The sequence below is a fragment of the Passer montanus genome, unplaced genomic scaffold (genome assembly GCF_014805655.1).
Source record: "Passer montanus isolate IOZ18808 unplaced genomic scaffold, ASM1480565v1 scaffold21, whole genome shotgun sequence".
In the NCBI taxonomy this organism is placed as follows: domain Eukaryota; kingdom Metazoa; phylum Chordata; class Aves; order Passeriformes; family Passeridae; genus Passer; species Passer montanus.
This window is the reverse complement of record NW_024366703.1, coordinates 7,796,733-7,820,313: the sequence shown is the minus strand read 5'-3', so window position 1 is coordinate 7,820,313 and position 23,581 is coordinate 7,796,733. Positions and strand designations below refer to the sequence as shown.

At 46.5% G+C, this 23,581-nt stretch overlaps 1 protein-coding gene across 4 annotated transcripts in view; it reads left to right on the top strand.

Annotated features, from left to right (window-relative positions):
* The window catches only part of SH3PXD2A (SH3 and PX domains 2A), a 244,194-nt gene that overhangs the window by 10,572 nt on the left and 210,041 nt on the right, over window positions 1–23,581 (top strand). The gene's annotated exons all lie outside the window — the stretch shown is intronic.

Genomic DNA, 23,581 nt, shown 5'->3' with positions numbered 1-23,581 from the left:
TCAGATGAGGGTGAGGGTGCAACTGGCCATGTGAATTGGTTCACATCAGACTTGCAATGATCCTGAGGAATCAAATGAAGAAATAATGTCCACTGTTTGTATTTGTGTAAAGAGAGATATTGTAGTTGCTATTAGAAAAGGCCTGACAGTCAAAATTGTGTTTTATCTGCCAGCAGCCTGTCCTGCCTGGCCCTTCATCAACCTTCTGCATCTGGGCAACGTGAGCTGCAGCAGATCTTGGTCAAACCTCTATTGCCAGAAGGCCAATGTGCTCCCTACTGTACGTTGTGGCAGAAGGGGTTAAACAGAACTGCAGTAAATGCTGAGGTGACATGGGAACGCTCTTCAGCTGACGTCCTTGTGAGCCTCTCGGTGACATCAAACTCCTGGACCATTTCCAGTGGAGCTTGGCCTTGCCCCAGTGACAATAGATGTTAATCTGTTGGCTTGTCAAAAAAACGTGTTAGTGGTTTTTTACAGATCCATTTCCAACCCTCAGATTTCCCTGCTAGTAAACACAGCATTATGTCATTGTTTTACCAGGAGCCAAGCACCAAAGCCAACTTTGCAGTGCTCTCATCAGCAAGTGTCCATTCACTTTGGAGCTTTATCTGAGTTCCCAGGCTTTTTTCCCACTGTTGCCCATGTTCTGGTCTCTGTGTCCATCAAACACCTCTGATGGTTTATGGGGAATGTGTAGGGTCTAGCAGTTGTGGGTAGTGCTTTCCAGTGTGTTTGTGTCAGGTGAGGCTCCTCTACCTGCTTAGCAAAAATGCCTTGGTTTGTAAACCTTGATCTTCTGGTTATGTTAGCCAAGACAAACTCTTGGATTGTACGTGTAAAACAAGGTGAAGGGTTTTGCAGCCCAGCCTTGCTTCTAGTTGATAAAATAATAGCCAAGTCATAGTCACAGGCAAGGCCCTGCCCATACTAGATCCTGTTTGTTTCAAAACACAATAGCTGAGTTCCTACTAAAAAGACTGGTTGTTAAATTGCTAACATTATAAATTAACTTCCATAGCTTTCAGAAATAGCACCACAGATCAAACAAAACCATTTATAATATTCCTGTAACTCTTGTTCCTTGGTTTGCTTCTAGACTTATTTCCAGCTGTTTCTGTGAAGGATATGGAATAAAAGATTTGTAAAGTTACCTTTAGTGGTCAGGATCTAATCTGCTTAAAACAGACAAGCCTCCCATCTGTATCTCTGTTTGGTCTTTCTGAGGCTGGGAACACTCCAATATTTCTCATACCAAACCTGTCTGAAATCATATCCCACATCAGCTGAAGTAGTATAGAAGCAGAGGAGAGAGAGTTGCTCTTCTGAATGCAGAACATGAATTTTTCTGATACAGGCACAGGTAGATGATGAACAGGTTCAGTCTCTTAACAATAGTGAGGAATTACAACATTCTTGGGTATGATGTGGAACACAATTAAATTTTATTTATTTGATTAGGTTTTTAACACTTTGTTGACAAGTGATACTAAGACTGAAAGGACAAGTGGTTCAAACAAGGAATTGACAAATTTCTGGGCTAAAGACTTGTTAAACACAGCACTCAAGTCATGTGTTTGGGTCAGAAAGTCTGTTACCTGCCAGCTGCTTAAGACTAAGCACAGAGTTCTCTTATGTTCTTTATATAATGCTGAGCCCATTCATTCTGGCCCAGCCAGTATTTTCTGCTGCCTTCCCAGCTGTCCCTTAGGTGTATGGCAGTAGCTCAGGCTGCTGAGCCTTGCTCTGTGTTGTTCACAGCAGTGAGAGCTGTTGAGTCTTGACCAGATGCAGACAGGAAGCACAGTGCATGCTGTGAGGAAGCAACCCTCCTATCACCACTTCCAGCTCCCTCCTCTGCTCCATGCACTTCTTTCTGGATCCCATCACATGTTTATGGGCTGGTGTTGCACGTCTGGGTTTGGCAGATCACTTTCTGTTTCCCAGCCTTGGGTCAAGTGGCAGTTTATTTTGTTAGAGATACCATGTCTGGTATTACTATTAATATATATTCAGGCTTTGTACTTACCTAAGGCTTTCATCCAAGGGTCCCCCAGCACTCTGTACATCAGCATCTCTTTGCAGGGTGGGCAGATCAGACAGGGAGAGCATTGTGTTTGAGCAGTGTGTCTGTCTCCTGCAGAAGTGCCTTCTCAGAGCTGTCAGGAGACTAGTGGATAATATGGGCTGATGGAAAGAAGTGTGTCTTTTACAGCTGAAAGTACTGAGTGGGTCATGGATGTGTAGAGCACAGACCTGGGATAGACCCATTAATGCTGTATTGCATTCCCTCATAAGAACCTTCAGGGTTTGGTTAGCTTGAGTGGAAGCTTCAAATTTCTTCTGATGGTTAATGACTTCCAGTGCAGACCTTTTATTATTCACAAGCATCCTGTTCTCACAGCAGTTTTGTCCTTTTGCATAAATAGATTTCTTCACTCTGATTCAACCTCCTGTCTCTCTTCTCTCCGCTATTTTCTACAGAATATTCATGTTCCTTCTCAGCCTTCATTCTGCCAAGCTGCTCTGGCCTCCACCCTCAAAGGCAGAGAGCGAGCAGCTTTTCCTGCCTCACCTCTTGCAGTCACTGCAGACTGAATACAGGTGAGCTGTTAGCCCAGGCAGTAGCAACAGTTCAGTGTGGGCAGCTGAGTGTGTGGTGGGCTTGGCACTGCTGGGCACAGCCTTGCTCATGTTGGCAGGGGCCAGATGCAGGTGCCAAGAGTAAGGTTGGCCTTGATGGGATGGTTTTCCAGATGTAGCCAGGTGTGATTTGGAGTGGATGCACTCCTGGGCCTGTCCTGTCCCTGATCTGTGTGCTGTGTCAGCATGAGGGAGGATGCCTGGAACTTGTGGTTCTGTCACAGTTTCATTTTCCTCCCTTCAGGGAGTTTCAGAGCTAGTCCCAAATCCTTGCAAGTGACACTCCACTTACAAAAGCAGAGGAGAGAAAATGTGGCTGCTTATGTTCTCACATTAGCTTTAATGAAGGTAATTTTAAGCAGATGTTGTCTATTTAATGTTCTGATAGCACTGATAAACTGGTTTTCAGCAGGTCTTGGGAATAGAGTGGGAGAGAAGGGCATGGTTTAGGGGGCAGCAGGTTGCCTGATGACACTCTTGGCAGGGTTGCTGGAGCACTTGGGTGAAGCTCCCTCTCACTTGGACAAGCTCAGCGTGTCCTGCCTGGGTGAGAGGAGAGGTGGCCTGCGGTTTCTGTCTGAGCTTCAACAACAGTAAATAATTCCAGACTGACGCTGTGGAAGTGTGCTGGTTTTGTGAAGGGAGGACAAGGGGGAGCCAAACATAACACAAGTTTCCCAGTGCTTGGGGAAGGGAGCCAGGGTCACATTTGGAGCTTGTAGTGTTGGCAGACACAGAAGTGATGTGCCACAACTTACGTGTATCGGCAGAGATAGCCAGGCTGATTATCAGCAAGCTCCTTTGTAGGCTGGTTTGTGGTGCTGATGAACCAAAAATGATGAGACAAACACACTGTCTTTTCATCTTCCATATCTGCTATTTTTTAATATTTTTGGCATTTGTCTTTGGGGTAAGGACAAGGCCATAGCAACCCCTGGGATTTTGGTCCTTGTGAGGTTATGGACCTACTGCCATTAAATTTAGTGTCACTTGAAGCTGTCCCCTTTACAAAGCTGGGTGCTGACTCTATTCCAAAGTACTGAGCTCCTTGTCCAAAGCTGTCCTTGACCCTGGCTGTTTGGCCAGCTATCCTGTTGGCTGGTGTCTCTCCATCCCCCTGTGCTGGGGAACATTCCCAGGACCTGACATGAAGATTGCTCACTGTCTTCTCTGGCACATTCAGTGCCTGTTTTTTTAACAAATCAGTCCTACAAGATGTGTCAGTGAACTAAGGAGTCTTTAGGATGGCTGCAGCCTATTTCATCAAAGCAGCCTGAGACTCATTTGCCCTTCAGATGTTGAACTCTGTCCTAGAGGCTGTTTTCTTTGGGAGACCCCAGAGGGGAACATGGTCCCTTATGTTTTAAGGCAGTTTTCACACTGAGCTTTGTGGTCTGTTTCAGAAGTGCTGGTAGAAGTAACATAGGCTTTCTTGGACTTAAATTCAGAAGAGGAAAAATGTGCAGAGACCACTTGTTAAAATGCTAGTTGGTAGCTTTGCACTTTTCCTCAAACATCAGTGAAACTACAGAAGCACTTTGGAGCCTGTGCCTACTGTGGCAGTGTCACCAATAGGTAGCAGCATGGGGGATCATGAGGGAAGCTCTGGCAGCTCTTGAATTTGCTAAAGGCAAAACAAGAAGGTCACAAACCATCTTTCTGCATTGAGGGGAGCATTTGAGCTGGGATAGTGATGATTGTTGTTGAGTTTCTATCAAAAGGGTTCATGTGTAGAGAGGCTGAAAATGGGTGGTGGGAAGGAACCAGGGCTGGTGAGAGTGCAGTGATGCTTTGTGCTTCCAGCTAACTGCTTCTCCAAGGCTTGTGAAACACTCATACACCCCTGGTGAAACCCATGTGGTCCTGCATGGAAATGGTGTGGATCTTAGTGGGTGTTTTTTATTCCTCCAAGGTGGGAGATCTGGCACAACTTGCCTGTTGTCACTGAGCAGATTTTAGGGAAGAGTTGCCCCAAGAGAGTGGATCTGGGATTTGTTTGGGGTTTTGTAGGCCTGCCTGAGACTGTTTTCTCAGGAGATTGTATTAGAAACTGCACTGTTTCTGGAGGTTTTTGGGCTGCCCACATGAGCATCCCTTCAGCTGGTGCTGGCCAGTGTCAGGTATGGCTCTGCTTTTCCACTGCTGCTCTGGCTGCTTGAATATGTTCTGAGGCAAGAAAAAGGATTGTCCTTGGTAGTGTTTTAGGTGACTGCTGGACACACCAAGGAGCTCTTTGTTTAGCTGCTGGCCTGAGGAGCTGAGGTCAGCACTGTGCACTGACCAGGGAGGCAAAAAGCATCTCCTGGGCAGTTGCATGGCTGGGACCCTTGAGTGCAGAATGAGCCATTTTGTGTCAGGTGCAGCTACAAGCACCTGGGTCACACAGCAGATGCCTGGCTCCCTGTCCAGCCTCCCCAGAGATGTTGTGTCTGTGAAGGCACAGGAGCAAATTGTCAAGTAGGAAGGTGGGACACTGTTAATGATAACGTGCCTGAGATACTGGGCCCGTTTCCTGAGGGTGTATTGCCTCATGGGCAGATGGGGATTAGCAGGAGTTGGGCTGGAGGGATTGCCAGCAGCTGTCACTCAGCTTAGATAAAGGGAGGCTAACACTTAGCAGTGCTACTCTGGCTATGAAATGCTTACTAGACTTTTTGTTACCCTAATACTTAAAGATTATACAAGGGGCATTAAAATTAAGAACATTTATTGCAAAACTCTGTCCTCTGAAGTTTTTTCTCTGATGTGAGTTTTCAAAAATTGGTTAATTCTTTCACTGGGAGCATGCAGCTGAGGAAGAAAACCAATTGACTCTCACCAAGTAACTCTGCCACATCTGAATTCCTCCTTGTGTCCATGGAGGTTTGCTGGGCAGAGGAATTGAGGTGCCTCATGCTTGAGCAGTGAACTATAATAATGATTTTGACTCCACATGATCAAAACTGATCTTGCAAAGAGATGCTGTTGCCAAAATTGCAGGGGCAGGATTTGGTCTCCCTTTGATCTTCATTTAAATCTCATGGGCCATTTACTGCAACTTAATAAGTAACAGTGCATGAGTAGTGGGGTGCTCACCCTGCCTCAAACTCAGTCTCCTCAAATACATGGCAGAGCAAACTTGCTTTCTCTGTAGATAAACTGAGTCAAATGGTCTTGCAGTGCAGGTCAAGGTTTCTGCAAAGATGCCACGAATTAACTAATGCATGTAATAAGGTCAATCACAGCACTTTGGCAATGTGTGTGATCAATGTTGCGTGGTTTAGTGAGCCAGCTGAAGTGGCTTCAGGGTTTGGGAGGTTTTGGTTGTATTTCTTCAGTGTGGTTTGATGTTTGCTCAATATGAAATGATTCATCTAATGAATTAAGGGTGAATCAAAGGCCTCTTTGGCAACTCCCACTGCTTCACTGTTTTTTGTGGTGGGGAGATCTTTTCATTTCGGTCCTGGTTTAATAGATCTTTGTGAAGTAACATGCTAATGATGATTCTGGCCGTGGAGTGCTATGGCTTTGCCAGCAGGAGAGTCTGTTATCACAACGTGAGACGCCTCCCTCTTTTAAATTACATCTTCTAATTTGATTTATTTTGAGTGTTTTTGCATTTCTACAATCTGTGTTAGTTGCTGTTGTCTTAGACTCTAAGAGTTTTCCTTCATGTTGGCAGGAGGAGAAACAAGATATAAAAACTATGATCATTACTGTTGCTGAAAATAGGCCAAATTTTAAACATACTAAGTGTCTTTCAATCTTATTTAGAAATGCAGTAATATTCCCTATGATGCCCTAAAACTCCTCTAGTGAAATAAATATATAGTTAACCCACTAGAAATGTGATTTCCTAATAAATATGAATTTTTAAATCGGATTCAGCTGCATGCTTAGCATTCCCTAGGTAGCACAAACCTCTGGTGATAGAAATTACTTGGGCTGTCCTGTGCAGGAGGAGAATTGCACCTGTAGGGGCAAGAAACTGAAGTTGCTGCAGCAGCTGTTCCTGACATTTTTGCAGAATGCCCTGGCTCAGTTTCTCGTGGGCTCTCAGCTGGCCCATGAGGGCTCCTTTGGCACACCCCAGCTCCTGGGTGGCTCAGCTGTCAGGGGCCAGCACTGGGACAGGGAGTAGCCCCTTACTGGCTCTGTGAATATTGGGGGCTGCCCCAGCAACAGCATTCAGTCTATTTTTATTTTTGGAAACTGCCTGGGTAGAATTCTGCTCTGTGCAGGGCGAAATTAGAGAATGAAGCTGTGGCTGAGGGGTGAGAGTGTGTCTTTGCTCCTGGCAGGGAGGACAGTGGAAGGCCAGGTCTTGTCTGCCCACCATTCCTCTCAGGGCAGGATGAGTGTGGTCAGCCCCAGGCAGTGCCTTCCCTGCCTCCCACTGGCTGGGCTGGCATCAATGCTGATCCCTGCCTTCCTCCACTCTTGGGACCCACTGGAGAAAGGCCAAGTAGAGCATGGGAGGCCTCTGCCACCTGGTCAGGAATCTGGGCTGGCTTTTGGGCTGCCCTCACGCTGGGTCTGTCTCTGCAGCACTCTAACGTGGAATAGAAGGTTCTTTTGAATATGAAAGTGAGCAGCTTTTGGAAGCTGCTCTGCAGTGTGGCAAATACAAGGACAGGGGTGTTTGGGAAGGTGTTTGTGTCCCTGTTCTTTCCCGTGTGCTGGTGGTTTCAGGTTGTTACTGCATGTCTGGGTCCGTGGTGTACGTCCCCTTTTCTAATACCCCATGCAGCTCCCACCTGAGGACCAGGTGGGTCTGGGTCCCAGAGCAGTCAGGGTCCTGCTGTGTAGGGTGACAGTGCTGCTGAGCCACGGGCAGCCCTGATCCTCTTCCCTGCAACCTCTTTGTCTTGGTGCTTCTCTGAGACTGTGGCTAGCCAATTCAGGGGGCCAAGAGTCCCAAATTATTTCCTTTTTTGGAAGAGAAGCTCTGATGTCGGTTGGAAGGCAGGAGCTGTGGTCAGGGACGCTATCCTGTGCTGGGGTGAAGTGTCATCTCTTCCAGATACTCCAACCACAGGTCACATCCTCCTCCCAAACCAGTGGGGATTAACTGGAGCCCATTTCCTGTAAGGTTTTCCTCTTCTGTACTTTGAAGGGGTGGCACACCTGGTCCTTCTGGCAGGTGTGTGGTGCTGCTCACCACAGCAGGGAAGGGGCAGCACCAGGCCATGGTGAGCAGTGACCAGCTGCCTCCCACATCTGCCCAGCTGCAGCTCGAAGCTGATCTGAGCCCCTTGGCTGGGCAGTGGTTGTGCCTCTGACTCACCAGTCTCTGTGACACACACGATGTTCAAAGAGCTTTTGCACATAGGAAGTAGTTTGACCACAGCTTTGCTCACTGCTTCAGCAAATTTGACCAGAGTCTGCATTGTTAAGTGTAAATGTCACACACACAAATGTAAAAACATCTGGTTTCAAGTGAAAAGAGTGAGGAAATGGGTGTTGTGCTTAAAGTCAAGTCTGCATCCTGAAGTCACTCCTCCACAGCTAGGTTTTGTTTAGTTAGATTCAGTGTAACCTGTAATATCAAGACTCAGATTGTACATAGAGAATTAGAGCAAAGGCTGAGTTTTTACCATAACCCTGACCTTTCTGCCCAGGTCATAAGCCTGGAGACATTTTGGAGGCATTTTTCCTGCCTCTGAACATCTTTATATTGAGTTCTCCTGCATGCTTCACTACCTCTTACTCTGTGTGCAGCCTGTTGGGAATATCCCTACTGACTTCAGATTCCAATTTACAGTTAGGATAAATCGAATCTCAGCCCATTTATTAAGGAAAGACCTCCTAACTGCAGGCAGCTGTAGCAAGCTGCTGTCCCAGCTCTCATGGCCAGCTGCCTCTCGAGGAATTCAGTGCCATGGATGTGTGGCTGGGTCATCCTCCAGCCTTTCCTGTTACTGTAGCACTGTGTGAAGGAACATGCAAATATATTTTCTATAGATCACTGCAACTCTCACAGAACTCCATCCTGTTCTTGGCAGCTTTCAAAACTGTGTGCTTGCTCCAGATTTTTGGCCCTCTCTGGTGTCTGTGGGAAGTGGGAGAGAGTTTTTGATTAAATATTCTCTGCAACTGTGGATATGCTGTCACACTGTGTGAAGGATTAATGTCATTTTCATATGGCCTAGAAATTTTAACTTTGAAAACTAAAATGAGAAACAAGTAAACTTCCTTTTCGTGCCTTAAGGACAAGAAAGTTTTGGGTGCTTGCATCTTTCTTATTGGAAACCATTTGATATCACTTTAAAGGATGCTGGACACGTACACCGATTATGTATTTATCATTTGATAGAAGCCTTGCAGTGCCCTGCAGGCCTTTTAAACTCAGCATTAGTTTAAAAACACAATATATGAAGCCCTATCAGTGACGCCTATCAGGATAACTAAATATTATGCATGGAGCAAAATATTTCCCTTTCATTATGAAAATAAGTGTTCTCTGCAGTGTTGTGCTTCAAGCGTGTTGTTCAAAAGATGTGATCAAGACATCAAAGAGAGGAAAATTATTAAGATAGCAGGAATTGAACCAGTTGCCTTTCCTTTGGTAATTAACAGACATCTCATGCATTGCCCTGAAATTGCAAACTTTCTTTTTTCCCCTGAGAGCTGTGTTCTGAAGTGGGAGTCATTTTACTGCTTTTAAAATGAGCTGTTTAATTTTATACTCAGAATAAGAATTAGCAAGAAGCAAGAGTGAGCTTCAGCACTGGCTCTTTAGTCATCAGAACAATTCCAAGGGTCAGTACTGTTTTCTCCTCTGTTTTAGATGGGAGGATGGGACAAGTGGTGGGTGCCCTTGGTCCATCTGACCTGGCTGAGGTGTGCACACAGGTTTGTCCCACTGGCTGCTCTGAGTCTCTGTGAGAGATGTGTAGTGCCAAAAGAGTGCCTGCAGATCTCACCTGCAGTCCCCACACGCTCCCTGGTTAGGAGAGCTGAGCTGCCAGAGGTGCTGACCCATCCTGTGGTGCTTCTCAGTGCCTGCCTGGGAGCCACTTCTTTATAGCTCGCCTTCTTCTGCACTGCACCTGCTACAAACTCCATAGATGTGGTCCAAGAGGCAAGAAAAGAAAGCAAGTCCTGCAAGGGCAGTAATTCAGTGCCTCCCTCAGGCTTGGAGGTCTCTGCCTTGGCACATTTGTGGTGTGACCTTAAGCAGCTTTTTGGACACTCACATCTCACTTTGTGAAGTATAAAAAAATCATAGCAAACATGAGGCAGAACAATCTGCTTTCAAATTTTTTTTAAATTTCTTTTTGTTCTCCCTACTTTTTTTCTTACAAAGAAAGCAGGTCTGTGCCATCACAGGACCTTGTGCACGTGTGCTGGACCTGTCTGTAGCCCTTTGTTTGTGTAGCTGGGACAGCACAGAGCTTGGTGTATTTACCTAATTTCTCATCCTGGATGTTGGGGCTTGCATTGCAGTATCTACCCTGCCCCTTCAAAGCCAGCTGGGATCCGCCTGTCTGTCTCTGAGTGTCTGTCCTTACACCATGTCACTAAGGTATTACAGTCCTTCTTTCTCCAGGATACACAAACTGGTCCACAGAACCAGAACTCTGTGCTCAAAGCCTGCAGTTGGGCCAGCAAGCCAAAACATGTTGGCTTTTCCAGAGTTTGGTCTGCTATGAGCACGTGAAACTGGTACAAAGCCAATGCCTTCGGTTTGTTAATGTCCCCTGTTGAGAGAGGAGCAGCACCATCTCCTTCAGGCAGCAAGGAGAACAACATGAGGATGGGGTTTCATGGAAGGGCTCATCTGCTTTGAAATTTCAGCCCCTTGAAGTGAGGGATATTTGAACTGCAGCTTCAGTGAGAGCAGTTTCTCAAGGGAAAAGCTGTGGTGAAACATCTCTCACAGCAACTCAAGTATCAGGAGACACAGCTTCTGTCCTCACCCTTGCTGCACATTGCTGTTGGCAAACCAATCCTCATCTGAGGTTTTTCTCCCTCCTTTTTTCCCCTTATCTTTTTAAAATCAGAGTTTCAGAATTACCTTAATAAAGGCCAGGGTGGCCACTGACATTTTTTAGCTTGATGCAAGCTATTGTCTTTTCCCTACTTCAGTTTGTGGGGATATAGGGGTGTTTTGTCTGTCAGTGTTTTCAGCTTAGCAAATGCCAGGTGCCTCCATAGGATGGTACAAGGGATCTGTGCTGTCACAAGGAGAGACAGTACTTGCAAGTTTAGTTCTGTCCCTGCTCAGCTGTCCTTGACTGGGGCTGTGACAGCAGTGACACCAGGGTTCTGGAGTCATGTGTTCAACAGCCTTGTGATTTACTAGATATGAAGGATATTTAAGTATATTCTGGGATAAGGCTACACCTCCCTTTTGGAGTGTGTCAGACCTGTGTTCTTCCTGCTGATACCAGTTTCAGATAAGAAAGAAGGTCAAAAAATCATAGTGGTTTTTGTTTTTAATTGCTTCATCAGACAAGTTGTAGCTGTAAACAAGGAAATTATTGCATATGCTGTTTGTGACAGGTTGTTGATTTATTCCAGGAAAAAAGTTCCTCTTTGCATTTTCTTCCCCAGAATTGCTCTCTGCTTTTGTGCAAAGGCGTGATGCAGCCCCATCATCTCTCACAGAGACACCCTGCATCAGAAGAGGTGTGTTATTGTATGATGTTCTTTGAGCCTGGCCCCAGCCAAGCCTTGCAGGTCAGACAGTGTCAGGAAGGAGGGAAGACAACACTGTTAACTCTTTAAAAATCTGATGAAGGGGGCAGATAGATCAAAAGAAAAATTTGAGTGGGAGCTGAGACTGCTTGGGGGAGCTAGAAATTCTTCTTTAATCAAAATTACAGCTTGCCCCGGGCAGTCTAGAAGTGATGTTTGGTGCCATCTCGCTGTGGTTTACGGGCTGAGTGGCAGCCCCAAAAACACCCAGCCTTGATGATGGAGAGAGGAGTGTGGGAGTAGAGCATGCTCAGCACTTTGTAGGATGAGAGCTTTTTGTCAGATTGTGTGAAATAAAGTCAGAGCTCAGGAGCAGAAGTGATGGGTGGTGAACAGCTTGAACTAGGGAGATCAGACTTTTTCTGTTCACAGTAATTTCCTCCCTCAGTGCTTTCCTCCAGCTGTAATTTTGTCATTGTGTACAAATTGGTCACAATGACATGTACTTACCAAAAGCCTCCATTGTGCATACATAGTCCCCAAATGTCCTTAATTCCTGTTGTAAGAGAGCTTCTGTCTGCAATGGAAGCAACTGACTAGAATTGTGTATTTTATAACTGTTGTTTCAGTGAAATAACACAAACTTGAGACTTGTCATTGCAGTTGGTGCTCAATAAAAAAAAAAGGATGTTTTTCCTGCTGAAAGGTGGGGAAAGGCTTGTATTTGAACTTTCATCCTCTGGAATAAAATACTGCGTCTTGTGCAGAAACTAAAAGCACTGTTGAAAAATGCTGAATGCCATAAATGGGTAATTTATTTAGTCAAAAAGCTTTTTTGAAAGGAAATCACTCCCAGTTTTGCCCTAGAAAAGCAGGAATTATCTCTATGTGTAACATAAAAGGGAGCCTAACCAGTGCACAAAATAACCAAGCCATGCAGTGTTTAAAGCAAACAACCCAAGCTTTAAGCTTCTCTCTGATCTATCACATTAAAATTCACTCTTGGAGATGATTTGATAGGGAAGCCTCCTGTCTCCTTGGATAAAAGAAGTTCAGCTGGGAGTTGAGGTCTCAGTTGGATGCCCTGGCTCTGTGGCCATGCAGAAGGAGGCTGCACTGGGGGGATGTGGCACTGCTGTGTCCTGCTGGATCCATTCAGCTCCTGCTGGCAGCTGGGGACATGCCACCACCCCAGTGCCACATCCCTCTCCCGGCTCATTCCTTATCAGGAGGTGAGGGAGGCACGGAGTGCTGATACCCACAGGGTGAGGAGGTGTCTCTGATGGGTTTGAATTCCAGGCATTTCAGCTCAGAGCTGCTGCAAACCCTTTGTTCTCTGTGCTGCAGCAGTGCCAGTGAGTAACATCCATGTGTATGACCACCCTGGAGCTCTGGAGTGACCATGCTGGCTTTTGGGAAGCCAGCCGCAGTCTAAGCAGGGCTCCCCAGTGGCTCCCTCAGTCTCAGCTGCTGGTGGTCATGGACACAGTTTCCGTGGGCTGGGATCTGCTCTGCAATGAATTCCCTTTCTCAATGTACAGTTTCTGATGTAGCATGAAAGGACCCTTTGGTCTTTCAGAATCTCAGATGCAGCTTCTTCTGTTAAATCCCTTAGCACAAGTTGGCTGATACCTTATTCCTTATAAATTAAAAATATCTAGTCCTCCATGTAAGAACTTGAGATCTACTGAGAAGGGAACCCTGCTCTTCTGATGCCTTCAGGCTTCACCTGTGAGCATGTCATACCATTAGTGCCTAATGCAGGGATATTTGGAAATATCCCACTGCTGTGGGGGGCAGTCCTGACAGGAGCAAGTGTCTGCATTAGAGGACTGAAATAGCGATGAGGGAAGGGCCTGGACAGTGTGCTCTCCTGGGTGATGTACGTGACTCCAAACAGCTGCAGGCTCTGCTGGTGCTTGTTGGTGGGGATGGCTTAGAGATTTTGCACAAAGCCCTCCCCACCTGAACGAGCTGAAGGGGAGGAATTTGGCACACGGGTTCCAGGCACGACTGCTGTCCGTGTAAAAAACCAGACGTGTTTTAAGTGATCAGAGAATCCTGTTCAGACCTGGTATCATGCTATTCACTTCAGCTGGTTACTAATCCTGGCACTGAGTTTGACCCTTAAGTTTTCTGTTTTTATCATGTGCTTTGATACAGTCATAAAAATACTGACTGGCTGGCAGAGCTCCAGGGCTTGGCTTTATATTCGAGCAACTGCGAAACGAATGTGCTTATCGTGGTTTTATGCTTCAGGATATTGTCCTTTCCCCCTGCCTGCCCCCTCAAGATTATTTTAAACCTCACATTCCTTGTTCTGGGGACAGCTATGTTGCCCTCTGCATGTTGTGCAGGGCAGGTCCATCCCAGGATTGCCTTTGCTCTTGGCCTCAGACCTGGGTCTGTGGAAATGGAGAACTTCAGTGGAAATACTGCCCCAGGCACCGTGGGAGAGGAGATGGAGCTGGAGGTGGGCTGGGTGCTCCTTCCCTGTGATGCTGAAGCCTGGGCTCTCTCCCCACCAGCCGTGCCTGGTGTTTGAACTTTCTGAAGCATTTGGTGCTGGGATATCCCATCCCTGCTGGGCTGGGGGCTGTGTGTGTCTGTGCCTGCACACGGAGGGAGACGAGAAGTGTTCCAAGAGAAAATCCCTGTGCGTGACTGACTGCTGTGCCCCCTGCCAACGAGTCAGCAGGCTTTTTATATCCCACAGGAATATCCCACAGGACTTGAGTGTGCCCCAGAGAGACACCAGGGAGTTTGTTCTGCTGCTGGGAGGGGCAGCTCTGGTTGCATGGGGTGCACTGCACTGCTGCATTTCAGCAACGTGCCCCCTATATTAGTTGTGAATTTAAATATAAGTGTGCCCCTGATTCTTGCTTCACTAAGGTCTTCTCTTAATTTCTGTGAATAACTGCCTTCCAACTCCTGAATTTTAATCTCTGCTCTACAGTGCCCCTAGAATGGATTTTATCTGGGTTCAACTAGACTTTCCCTTACCATGCTGCTTCCCTATGGGCTGCAGAGCAGTTCGGTCTCCCAGGTACTGCATCCAGATTATATCTTCAGTTGCTGATAAAGAAATGGAAGGAATATACTTTTTATTTGCTTTGTATAGAGAAAGTACAGCTACTGGTTTTCGCCATTCCTTCCAAAGGCCAATTTCATCATTGCAGAGGGACGTTGCACCCTGTGGAGCAAACTTGCCTATGCTGACATGGATAGGCAGGATACTCCTTGAAGGCAAGTACCCAAGAGAGCATCTTTCCTAGGCCAAGGTAGGACATAAAGTTGAGTCAGATGTTACTGACCTTGGGAAGCATCATTCCCTAGAGCAGGCAGCTCCCCAGCATGCTCCCAGGAGACTTCTGCTTATTCTGCTGTGCAGGATGGGGAGCTGAGATGAAGACCTCAGTCCTGGTCCATCTCAGGCAGTGCATGAACAGCTGCTGGGCAGGGACTAAATCCTCTTGGATTCTGCCTGTGCTCTCTGTTTTGTTCCAAGTGCTGCTAATAATTAGTCAAATAAAATTATTACTAAGAAAAGGAATTTGGTTTATTGGAAGAATGTTCCAGGAGGGTTTTATAGCTCTGGAATAGTATCTTGCCAATCAAATAATTATCACAGAGTGAAGAGAAACACAGTAGCCAGCTTGGCAGTCGGTAGGCCAGCACTGCCTGTAGCAGAAGGCTTGAAATAAACTTGGTATGAAAATGTATTATTTTATAGCCACGTTGTTCTTTTTTCCTGGAAAAAAACATTGCTTCCAAAAATCGTGCTTTAAATCATGCTTCGATAATTTTTTTCTTCTGTCTTGTGTCTGGCAATGTCAAGTTTACGTGTCCCAGCTGTGTGTGCAGGTACTGGTATTCTCAAGCTTGTGAATTCTCTCTGCATTTCACCTCCTTGTTTTGTGGGTCTTTAAAACCAAAGCACAAGATTTTCTCAAAAAGCATTTCTTCCCTTGTTGTAAAAACCTCTCCTACTGCCCTCACCTCCAGATGCCATCCCCTCAGCTTTGAGCCAGTGACAAGGCTGAGTTGGTTCTTGGATTGAAGATTCTGAACAGGGCTCCCTCTCAGTCATGTAGCTTCAATTCTGTTTTCGTCTGGAAACACCGTGGTTCTTTTTAAGGCCATGGTCTAATGTTTGGGAAACAACTCTTCAGTGTTTCACAGCTCAGGCTGGGCTTCTCACAAGCTCCATCCTCACATCAATCCCACTGGCATCAGTGGTCCTTGGCCCTGTGCTCACTTGAGGGCAGGAGCTAAAGTTGTTTTGCTGTTTGGCTTGGTCTGAGTCCTACCTGGTTTTGTCTTGGGGAGTTTGGTCAGGTTGCTGGAGCTGTGATAAATATCCAAGCCCATTTCCACAGCTCCTTCTGGTGAAAAGATGGTTTCTTGGCAGCTGAAAAAATTCACAAGAACATGAAGCTGGAAGAGAATTTCAGCTCATGTCAACCTAAAAACAGGAGAGGCTGCACAAATATTTTCCACTGTTACCAGGTTTGTTGCCTGCTAGGACAGAACAGTTGTTGGGAGCACAAGAGCTGCAGCCCTCACATTGTGCAACTGAAATCAGTGTTTGCTTCACCAGAGCAGTCCTGAAACTGCTTTTCTAAAGGGGTTACAAAGGTACATGCAAGAGCCTGGATGTGGAGGAAGCTTTGCTTGAGTTAGCTTTAGGAACAGATCCACAGACTGTTACTATAGATAGATGTGTCCAGTCTGACACACTTGTTTCTGGAGGGTTTTTCTATGGGAGATAAGAGAGATGCTTTACCGTCTTAAAGGGGGTTATAGGTTCATCGCAATCTGTTACTGTCAGCTGCTGATTTTTATGTGGCAGTGACAGGAATGGTATTTCCATCTCCTTCCCAGCTACAGGCTGATTATAGCAGCTGTGTTCCTCCATGGGAGAAGGGAATGGGAGTCCAACCAGCTCGCTGGAAAAATGTTAGGAGCCATGCATTAACTGACTGCATCCCTTCCACTCCCTGGGTAGGGAAAAGAGACCTCTGGAAAATGTGGCTGTTGGTTTTTCTGGGATGAGGAAAAACCCAAGGCTTGCATGCCAGATGTCCTTTCAAGGGAAAAAAAGAATAAAGTGACATGGCTGGGATATTATTTGGGTTGTTTTTTAATGTCACACCTCGATGGAGTCTGAGGTTGTTAACTAGGGGATTGACTCTCAATCTTGTGGCCAGATGCAGGGGTTGGCTGAGCTCCCTCACTACAGAGCTCACTTTTAAATCATGCTTCAATAATTTACCCTGCCAAGGAGATTTGTAGTTCAGTGGTGCTTTGGAGTTGGTTTTTGAGCTAAGGAGGGCTCCCATGTCAGTGAGAAGGTAACTGGGTCTCCAGTCAGCCTCTCAGGTGTTTCCAAGTGTGCTGGTGGACCAGTTTGAGTAGCCACAGTTGCAGATGGGAATTAGTACCCCTTTCCCATAGATGGGATTTCTCTGAACTCCTGAAAAAAGCTTCAGCCTGTCCTGCTTCTAAATCCATGGGCTTGCAATGGGTCCAATCAGGTAGAAGTGTGACATTTTCCTGTCTTCTGTGATTTCTTGCTGTGATAGTGATTTGCTGACTTGGGGAGCTGGTGACACACTTGCTGACTGTGGCTTTTTGTGGTTCCAAGCTAAGAGGCAGTGCAGTTGACAGACCAAAGCCATGTGGCAGCCTCTCCACAGAGTTCTGGCTGCTGAGTGACTGCAGTCATGGCTTGGCTTTCTTGCCACCATGGAGGGGCTGCTTCAGATCCCTCCCCAGGCTGCACCACTGTCAGGATGGCATCCACAGCTAGTGAGGTTTAACAAGGCTTGGAAGCTTGTGTAGGCTGCTGCAGCTGTGGCAAGAAGTGAGCCAATATGGAGAGGATTCAGTCACCTCCAGCTGAAAGTTGGCAGGTTGTGAGTGATGTGTGAAAATAGAGTATGGGAGCGATTTGTGTGTGCTGGAGTTGTGGAGGTGTTGGGCTGGAGGGTTCCTGCTCATCTCTGCAAGGCTGGAAAAGCATTGTTGGTCAGGGTGGTAGACCAACTGCATGGACTGCTTTTGGGAAAGCCCGGAATTATAGGAGAAGGATGATACTCAGCAAGTTAGGATTTTCACAGAGCCCCCAAATCAGCATTTGTAGAAATCCAGGCACTGTAATTTGTCACTTCTTGGGACAAAGGGACAGAGAGGAAGGCCTTGATGGTCACAGGCTGCAGATCAGTGATGAGAGTTAAGTGAAGGCTTAAATCCCATTGAAATTTCTGGAATTAAGGCCAGAAGTTTACCATTCTTGAAGTTTACTATGTCCTTCAATGCCCTGGCAGGCTGAGTCTCCAAGGGATTGCTGTTGTGATCTCCACAGGCTGTTCAGTCTCTGCCCTTCTCTTTCTAGAAAGATTTCCTTTCCTGAGATGACATTTATCCATGGGAGCAAAGCAAATCACTCATCTCAGTGTTCAGAAAAGGATTTTTCTGTCACCATGGAGAACAGGAAAAATCTCACCATCAAGTGAGGTGTGCCTCCTTATTTAGAAGCCTTGAGGAACATTTTGGCTGTCTTTGTGTTGCTGGTGGAGAAGCCTCACAGGCAGCTGGGGGAGCAGAGATCATGTCCTCTGGAGCACAGAGAGCATGGGACACAGCCATGCAGCCCAAGCTGTACCCCTGTCTGTCCCATCCAGAGCAGTCCTGGGCTGTCTGAGACACTCCTGGAGAATGCTGATGGGGCTGTGGTTTTGCCCTGAGGTCAGCCACGTCTCAGGGCTGGTGGTTATCCTCCACTGAAACTACCAGTCTGTTCTCCAACTGGCCTCCTTTGCTTGCCCTCAAGAGCAATTTGGATGGTTAAAGGGAGGAGAGTCTGTGGGAGCCTAGTGGTGTCTCTGGCACCCAAGCCTGTGGCTTTCTTGTCTGGTAGAGCTCCTGCCATCATTTTGTCTGACTGTGACCCTTCCATCAAGTGAGGGCAGCCACAGTGGCTGTGTCAGACAGGATTTGGGATGCCTTGTGGAATGCTTACTCCATGTTTGCTGCTTCCAGTGGAATTTGGTTGATTTGTGAGCAGATTTTTGCCCCAGATTTTCTTTTTTGCCTTTTTTTTTATTTTTTTTTTTTTTTATTTTTTATTTTTTTTATCTCTCCTCCTGGAGTGATGAAGCACCTTTTCCCCCGATTTTTTTTTTTCCTTTTTTTTTTTTTTTTTTAATCTCTCCTCCTGGCCCTGGAGTGATGAAGCACCCTGCTGCTCCAGCTAAGGGATGTCCAGGATGTCCATTCCTTCCTCCTGAGGCAGACCAGGGCAAATCCTGGAGCTAGTGGCCCAGTGGAATTGCTGAGGGCAGGCTCTCACATTTGACAGTCTACATCTGCTGGTGTGTGGGCAAGGATTTATTTTTGCCTGTGAGCATGCAGGTGGAGAGCCAGCTCCCATCAGCAGCCTGCAAACAGAGCCCATGGAGAGCCAGGCCCTGGCCCGAGAGCTCTCCCTGCAATCCTGGCAGCCCATCTGTTCCTGCCACAGAGGGCTGTGTGGAAGATGGAAAAGGAGGCATTCTGCTAGAGCACGGGATGCTTTCCCTTTCAGCAGAGCCCACCCATAGCACCCAACTGTGAATCCAGTGATTTCACATCCATCTTTGTGTTGTTCCAAGGCAACAAGTGTTTTATATTTAAAGAGTATTAATTTAATATTACTGAAGCCTTAAGAAAAGGCACAGTGGGCCAAGTCCTGCTAGTTTTGCTTGCATTTCACAGGGCTGAGGAGGGTGAGATTTGATCCTCTTTGGATGTACCTCTACTGGAGGGGTGGTTGTGGAGGAGAGGGAAGAGACAGGGGAATTACAACATTGGAAATAAAAAATCCTACCTCTGCCAGAAGCCGTTTTGCAATAAGACACTTCAGGGTGTGAGTTAAGATGCTGTAATTCACACCTCCTGCATTTTGTGGCATTCAGCCCACTGCTTCATGCCCTGCACACGAGGGTGAGGGATTTCAGCTCAGCTTGCCCCCTGGCCAGCCAGCCCTGGAGCAGAGATGGCTGCAGGCCTTGTCTCTGCCTCCACTCTGCCTATCTGCCTCATGGTAAATTACAGTGGTGCCTCCAGCTCCTTCCTGTTTAGCGCTTCATAAATTAGAATTTAGAATCACTCTGGGGACCCAGGTTAAAAACTTTGAATCTTTTGAATGAGGATTGGAGTCAAATCCTCATTTTTTTAGAAGGGTCAGGCACGTGGAAGTGTTACATCACTATCAGTGAAGCTGGGCCAGAGCTCATGTGAGATTTGGGGCTCTTTGTGTGAGTGAGCTGACTGAGCCAAGCTGCTTTGTTGACCACCATGGACTGATAGTGCTACATCATAGAGGAGACACAGCTCAGTGTCAATTTGGGCTTTCTGCACCTTGTGGGCTTTTCCTGACTGTGCATCCACCTTAACTTCAGCCTTGTAGGCATTAGATGTCTGTCTGGATTTGTCTCTTCCTGCAGGCAGAGGAGGAGGCACCTCTGGAGATGGATACCTACCTAAAGAAGAAACTGAGATGAGTAACTTTGGCCAGTTTGAGATCCCAGTGTAGGGTTGCATAAAGCTAGGACTTTTTCTCCAAATTCTGCCTAGCAAATTCCTGCTGTCTCCAGGTGCTGATATGTTGAGTGCAGCTGTATTAGTTCTTGAAAGCTTGCTGTTACAGTCAGTGATCTTCCTGGGCTTTGGGTGGACATTTCAGCAGATTTAATAGAGTTTCTGTCTGTGCAACATACATAATTCCCTTTAAGTGGCTAAGAGTGGGAGAGCATTCAGGCTTGGGGAATGAAAGGAAGAGGTTTGTTTATTGTTCTCAAGCACTGTAAGCCCTGAATTTGACAGAAATGTAAACTTGTAAGTCATTTTGCTGATTCATGTTTTATTAGTGATTTTGATAGAACATATAATGTGGGCATGGCCCTAAGAGGTTTATTTCTAATGGGACACATGCTGACTTGCAGCCACATACCTTCCTTCCAAAAATGAGTAATTCCCAGGGAATGTGAGGCTTGTGCCTGAGCTGTGAAACAAGAAGGAATTGGTGTAGCCACTGCCACCCTGCATCTTGGACAGAAGTTGCATCGCCAAACAGCAGTGCACGTCTCCAGAGAAGATGTGGAGTTTTTAATGGAGAGAAGCTGTGCAAGTGACAAATCCCAGCTTAGAGTGACTGAAAGTCCCTGGGGGTGTTCTTCATCCCTGCACTGAAAGAGTCCAGGCTCACAGCAGGAGCTCAGGCGGTGGCTTGTGCCAGGACATGAGCCAGGTATGGGGCTGGATTTGGTGATCAGATCCTTTGGCAGGATGGTCACAGCTGCTGATAATCACCACCTACCCTAATGTAGCATTCTTTTAGGGGCCCATCTCCTTTGTACCCCGTGTACAAACTGCAGACAAGCAGGTTGGGTTGGTGGGCAGTGCAGGTCAGTAGGACAACTTTCTCCTCTGGCTGCAGTACAGCCTGGAGACTCCCCTCCCAGATCCTCAGCTGGGGGTGAAGTAAGGCAGTGAGACTGTCCTGTCCAGCAGCCATCCCTGTGCCCAGCAATTAAACAGCTTTTCCTACCATCGGATCCTTATAATTGCAGGGATTAAAGGGAGCAACATTTTGAGCAGATACCCAAAGCCTGCAGTACTGCTGTGGGCTGAACAGAGCATCTCTTCCCATCTTTTCCCATCTCCCCCATCTCTGTGCATGCTGGCAGGGTGGAGCAGTGCTCTCTCCTCCCAAAGTGCTGGGTGAAGGTGGTCTGGAAGCTGCTAGGGATGGCTCAGTGTCCCCGTGCCTGTGTGTGGGCCAGGTTGCAGAGCTGGAGCGGGATGGTTTGCACTGCCTGTGACAGTCCTGCACTGCTGGGGCTGGAGAGGGTGTTCCTGCAAGTGGGAAGGCAGGAAGCCAAGCGTGGGAAAAGGAGGGAAAAGGAGGATGACTGTGAGAAGAGTAGGAGGGAAGGAAAGGGCAGAGACAATAGTTCAGCTTAGCAAAGAGGCAGTGATTGAGGGTGTGAGGATTTGGTACAGTATCTTCCTGTAAACCCTGAAGGTCCACAGGAAGAAGGTAATTTTGTGTTTAATTGAGTGCCGTGCCCCGCCGGGAGGGAATCCATTGGACTCTTGCATCAGTTTTCCTGGTTTGGCCAGAAGGCCAGGGGGCGAGGGCTGGAATAAGGAGAGTGCTCCATGTTTGCCTCTTAGGCATTTTGCAGTGCAATTCAGACATTGTTTGCAAGACTAGGACACAAAATAATTTTCTTCTTTCACTCTTCTCCCCACAAGAAGCATAGATTTCTCTAAAGCCTGAAGTCAAAGGTCACTACAGTGAAAGACATTTTTCCAGTGACTTAGCATTACGTCTTTCAGGGGCTGTGGAAATTTGTTCCCTTTTTTCCAGGAATTGGTTTTATATTGTGAGGCTTGTTCTGTAGAGAACAAGTACATTCATTCTTTTATATTTTTATAGATATATGGATATATATAGATATAGTCATGCACTATAATTAAAGATCTATGTGCATTGAACGTTTGTAGAATGATGTTTGTGTTTTGAGAATAGCTCATTTTTTCAGTTGCTCTTTTAGAATTTTGCATTCAAAATGCAAATACAGTTTCCCTGCCCATGGCAGGGGGGTTGTAACTAGATCATCTTCAAGGTCCTTTCCAATCCACACCATTCAATGATCTGTCAGCATGTTATGCTGGTAGTTCTGGAATGCTGTGCTGGTTGATGTTGATTTCACCTCAAGTTTTATCCTTTAGTCATGCATGAAAACATAGTTGCACAAACAGGATAGAGACTAGAAGAGTTTGTTTCAGAGTTGTTTTTTTCACACTTAGAATACTGTGCCCCTCAGGTCTGCCTTTGTGAATCTGAGGGTCTCTTGGTTTACATGAACTTTTTATTTCCCTCTACTCAAAATGAGAAGAAAAAAAATCCCACTATTCTATGGCAAAATCCCAGGAGATTTCCATTATTTGGACTAAGAATGTCCCAGAGCTTTGTCATTGTTCTGGAAGGGCCTGGAGGAGTTTTGCTCGTTTTCCCAGGCCCTTGCTTTGCTTTTCCAACCACTGCATCTGGGGGTCATACGTAGGGTTACGAATCAAAGCCGGAAGATTTGCATGCTAATATAAACTACATGCAAGTGTTGCTGCAGAGCAGGAATCCTGGCTGTTGGGAGCCAGAGGAGGCTGGGCTGCAGCAACAACGCCTCTCTGCGACCACCAGGCAGCCTGGGCAGGGAGCACTGGCCATTGGGGCAAGGAGGGTCTGCAGCTGCAGCAGAGCCGCTCTGGGGCCGTGTGTGCAATGGGCTGGCAGCACCGTGGTGTGCTGTGTCTGCACGTGGCCACAAGCTGTGCGTGCCCCAGCACTGCACGTGAGCTCCACAGCTGGGGAAATGCATCAGTCCAGGCCTGCTGGTGCAATGTGGAAGGGCCCTTGCTCTCAGAGCAGAAAGGTGCTCCAAGAGAACTCCCACAGGCACAAATAACACAGTGCAGACGTGGTTGAGACATGTAGAAAACAGCAATTTCCAGGTTGTATTTTGTCTCTCTGTCTTGTCAGTCTTGACGCACTTAACAGTAGCAAGCAGGTTTTTGTTAGCTCTCATTTGACCAAGCTATTTCTGTATCCCTGGCCCCAGGGCACTCGATGACAAAGATCCCTTTGCCTGAAATATGAGCAGAGCTCTACTCGTCCTATTTTGAACATCCCTCAAGTCTTCTTATGCCAAAATTAATTCAGCTGCTTCTCTCATAAGCCTCTTTGATTTGGCAGCATCCTTCTGATACTTTACCAATCTTGCTTTCATGTGAGGTTTGATCCAGCACCATGCAGGGAATTAAATTCTTCCTGTTGGCTTCTGTGAGTCTAATGATGCTGTAATGGCAGACAAAATCAGATGCAGGTTGTACTCATTTGGACCAGGATTGGATTTAATATACAAACATTGCTCTCACCTGAATGATCATCATTGCTGATGACAGCAGAGTGATCTCTTACAGCTGAAGATTGCAAGATGTGTTGTAAACTAAGGAGTAATTTTAAAAATGCTCATGTCTGCCTCAATACTTTCCTGTTAAAACTCATTTCAGTTGAGGGAGGATGAAGCCAGTTCTGAGTCAGTTTTTAAGATTTGTTCCTTTGTAGAGAAGAAGGACATAGGAATTAAGTAATTTCATATTGGAAAGTAATTTTTTAAGTGCTGTTTCCCCTTGGTGTCTGTCCTTTTCCTTGCAACTGACATGATGATGTAGGACCTGAGAAGTGATTGGCTTAGAGGGACCTGCA